Below are 4,491 nucleotides of genomic sequence, written 5' to 3'. Positions count from 1 at the left end.
GGGTCAAGGCTCCTGGGAGTGGAGGTGAGTGGAGATAGCAAGAGTCCAGGAAGCAGAGGCAGAGTGCGTGCAGGCTTGCTGGAGCCTGGGTGAGAGTGAGTGAGTCAGGGACCTGGCTGGAGGTCTCCCTGCTGGGGGTGAGCGGGTTGAAGTCAGGGCCGAAAGCCCCACTGGAGGCCTCCCTGCTGGGGGTGAGCGGGCTGAGCTCAGGGCTGAAAGCGGGCTGAGCTCAGGGCTGACAGCCCCACTGGAGGCCTCCCTGCTGGGGGTGAGCGGGCTGAGCTCAGGGCTGAAAGCGGGCTGAGCTCAGGGCTGACAGCCCCACTGGAGGCCTCCCTGCTGGGGGTGAGCGTGAGCTCAAGGCCGAAAGCACCACTGGAGGCTTCCCTGCTGGGGGTGAGCGGGCTGAGCTCAAGGCTGAAAGCGGGCTGAGCTCAGGGCTGAAAGCCCCACTGAAGGCCTCCCTGCTGGGGGTTAGCGGGCTGAGCTCAGGGCCGAAAGCCCCACTGGAGGCCTCCCTGCTGGGGGTGTGCAGGCTGAGCTCAAGGCCGAAAGCCCCACTGGAGGCCTCCCTGCTGGGGCTGAGCTGGCTGAGCTCAAGGCTGAAAGCGGGCTGAGCTCAAGGCCGAAAGCCCCACTGGAGGCCTCCCTGCCTGGGGTGAGCCCCAATGGAGGCCCTAACCCTAACCCTGCTGGGGGTGAGCGGGTTGAGCTCAAGGCCGAAAGCCCCACTGGAGGCCTCCCTGCTGGGGCTGAGCTGGCTGAGCTCAAGGCTGAAAGCGGGCTGAGCTCAAGGCCGAAAGCCCCACTGGAGGCCTCCCTGCCTGGGGTGAGCCCCAATGGAGGCCCTAACCCTAACCCTGCTGGGGGTGAGCGGGTTGAGCTCAAGGCCGAAAGCCCCACTGGAGGCCTCCCTGCTGGGGCTGAGCTGGCTGAGCTCAAGGCTGAAAGCGGGCTGAGCTCAAGGCCGAAAGCCCCACTGGAGGCCTCCCTGCTGGGGCTGAGCTGGCTGAGCTCAAGGCTGAAAGCGGGCTGAGCTCAGGGCCGAAAGCCCCACTGGAGGCCTCCCTGCCTGGGGTGAGCCCCAATGGAGGCCCTAACCCTAACCCTGCTGGGGGTGAGCGGGTTGAGCTCAAGGCCGAAAGCCCCACTGGAGGCCTCCCTGCTGTGGGTGAGCCCCAATGGAGGCCTCCCTGCTGGGGGTGAGTTGTTTTGAGCTCAAGGCTGAAAGCCCCACTGGAGGCCTCCCTGCTGGGGCTGAGTGTGAGGGCTATGGTCAGGCTTGGGGTTAAGTGGGCCTGGCTGGAGGTCACGGGGGCCTGGAGGAGGTGTTGGTGTGCGTCTCAGGGTGGAGGCCGGAGGTCACGGGGCCTGGGGGAGGTGTTGGTGTGCGTCTCCGGGGCCAGGCCGGAGGTCACGGGGCCTGGGAGAGGTGTTGGTGTGTGTCTGCTGGGCCTGGGGGAGGTGTTGGTGTGCGTCTCAGGGTCCAGGCCGGAGGTCACGGGGCCTGGGGGAGGTGTTGGTGTGTGTCTGCTGGGCCTGGGGGAGGTGTTGGTGTGCGTCTCAGGGTCCAGGCCGGAGGTCACGGGGCCTGGGGGAGGTGTTGGTGTGTGTCGGGGCCTGGGGGAGGTGTTGGTGTGCGTCTCAGGGGCCAGGTTGGAGGTCACGGGGCCTGGGGGAGGTGTTGGTGTGCGTCTGGGCCTGGGGGAGGTGTTGGTGTGTGTCTCAATTCAATTCAATTCAATTCAATTCAATTTTATTTGTATAGCCCAATATCACAACAGAGTGTCTCATAGTGCTTTACAAAGTTCACTGAGGGTGGAGGCCGGAGGTCACGGGGCCTGGGGGAGGTGTTGGTGTGCGTCTCAGGGTCCAGGCCGGAGGTCACGGGGCCTGGGGGAGGTGTTGGTGTGCGTCTCAGGGTCCAGGCCGGAGGTCACGGGGCCTGGGGGAGGTGTTGGTGTGTGTCTGCTGGGCCTGGGGGAGGTGTTGGTGTGCGTCTCAGGGTCCAGGCCGGAGGTCACGGGGCCTGGGAGATGTGTTGGTGTGCGTCTCAGGGTCAAGGCCGGAGGTCACGGGGCCTGGGGGATGTGTTGGTGTGCGTCTCAGGGTCAAGGCCGGAGGTCACGGGGCCTGGGGGATGTGTTGGTGTGCGTCTCAGGGTCCAGGCTGGAGGTCACGGAGAGGTGTTGGTGTGTGTCGGGGCCTGGGAGATGTGTTGGTGTGCGTCTCAGGGTGGAGGCCGGAGGTCACGGGGCCTGGGGGAGGTGTTGGTGTGCGTCTCAGGGGCCAGGTTGGAGGTCACGGGGCCTGGGAGAGGTGTTGGTGTGTGTCGGGGCCTAGGGGAGGTGTTGGTGTGCGTCTCAGGGTCCAGGCCGGAGGTCACGGGGCCTGGGAGATGTGTTGGTGTGCGTCTCAGGGTCAAGGCCGGAGGTCACGGGGCCTGGGGGATGTGTTGGTGTGCGTCTCAGGGTCCAGGCTGGAGGTCACGGAGAGGTGTTGGTGTGTGTCGGGGCCTGGGAGATGTGTTGGTGTGCGTCTCAGGGTCAAGGCCGGAGGTCACGGGGCCTGGGGGATGTGTTGGTGTGCGTCTCAGGGTCCAGGCTGGAGGTCACGGAGAGGTGTTGGTGTGTGTCGGGGCCTGGGAGATGTGTTGGTGTGCGTCTCAGGGTGGAGGCCGGAGGTCACGGGGCCTGGGGGAGGTGTTGGTGTGCGTCTCAGGGGCCAGGTTGGAGGTCACGGGGCCTGGGAGAGGTGTTGGTGTGTGTCGGGGCCTGGGGGATGTGTTGGTGTGCGTCTCAGGGTGGAGGCCGGAGGTCACGGGGCCTGGGGGATGTGTTGGTGTGCGTCTCAGGGGCCAGGTTGGAGGTCACGGAGAGGTGTTGGTGTGTGTCTGGGCCTGGGGGATGTGTTGGTGTGCGTCTCAGGGTCCAGGCTGGAGGTCACGGAGAGGTGGTGGTGTGTGTCGGGGCCTGGGAGATGTGTTGGTGTGCGTCTCAGGGTCAAGGCCGGAGGTCACGGGGCCTGGGAGATGTGTTGGTGTGCGTCTCTGGGTCAAGGCCGGAGGTCACGGGGCCTGGGAGAGGTGTTGGTGTGTGTCTGCTGGGCCTGGGGGAGGTGTTGGTGTGTGTCTCAGGGTGGAGGCCGGAGGTCACGGGGCCTGGGGGAGGTGTTTGTGTGCGTCTCAGGGGCCAGGTTGGAGGTCACGGAGAGGTGTTGGTGTGTGTCTGGGCCTGGGGGAGGTGTTGGTGTGCGTCTCAGGGTGCAGGCCGGAGGTCACGGGGCCTGGGAGATGTGTTGGTGTGCGTCTCTGGGTCAAGGCTGGAGGTCACGGAGAGGTGTTGGTGTGTGTCGGGGCCTGGGAGATGTGTTGGTGTGCGTCTCTGGGTCAAGGCTGGAGGTCACGGAGAGGTGTTGGTGTGTGTCGGGGCCTGGGAGATGTGTTGGTGTGCGTCTCAGGGTCAAGGCCGGAGGTCACGGGGCCTGGGGGAGATGTGTTGGTGTGCGTCTCTGGGTCAAGGCCGGAGGTCACGGGGCCTGGGGGAGGTGTTGGTGTGCGTCTCAGGGGCCAGGTTGGAGGTCACGGGGCCTGGGAGAGGTGTTGGTGTGTGTCGGGGCCTGGGGGATGTGTTGGTGTGCGTCTCAGGGTCCAGGCCGGAGGTCACGGGGCCTGGGAGATGTGTTGGTGTGCGTCTCAGGGTCAAGGCCGGAGGTCACGGGGCCTGGGGGAGATGTGTTGGTGTGCGTCTCAGGGTGGAGGCCGGAGGTCACGGAGAGGTGGTGGTGTGTGTCGGGGCCTGGGAGATGTGTTGGTGTGCGTCTCAGGGTCCAGGCCGGAGGTCACGGGGCCTGGGGGAGGTGTTGGGGTGTGTCGGGGCAATTCGAAACATTCACCGGAGTACCAGGGGCACGAAACATTCATCGGCTTACCAGGGGCACGAAACATTCACCGGAGTACCAGGGGCACGAAACAGCCATCGGAGTACCAGGGGCACGAAACCTCCACCGGAGTACCAGGGGCACGAAACCTCCACTAGAGTACCAGGGGCACGAAACCTCCACTAGAGTACCAGGGGCACGAAACATTCACCGGAGTACCAGGGGCACGAAACAGCCATCGGAGTACCAGGGGCACGAAACCTCCACTAGAGTACCAGGGGCACGAAACCTCCACTAGAGTACCAGGGGCACGAAACCTCCACTAGAGTACCAGGGGCACGAAACATTCACCGGAGTACCAGGGGCACGAAACAGCCATCAGAGTACCAGGGGCACGAAACCTTCATCGGAGCACCAGGGGCACGAAACCTCCACTGGAGGACCAGGGGCACGAAACATTCATCGGATTACCAGGGGCACGAAACATTCATCGGATTACCAGGGGCACGAAACATTCACCGGAGTACCAGGGGCACGAAACATTCATCGGATTACCAGGGGCACGAAACCTCCACTGGAGTACCAGGGGCACGAAACATTCACCGGATTACC

The sequence above is a fragment of the Pempheris klunzingeri genome, unplaced genomic scaffold (assembly GCF_042242105.1).
Source record: "Pempheris klunzingeri isolate RE-2024b unplaced genomic scaffold, fPemKlu1.hap1 Scaffold_882, whole genome shotgun sequence".
NCBI lineage: Eukaryota > Metazoa > Chordata > Actinopteri > Acropomatiformes > Pempheridae > Pempheris > Pempheris klunzingeri.
The sequence above is the reverse complement of the archived record's forward strand: the minus strand, read 5'-3'. Positions refer to the sequence as shown.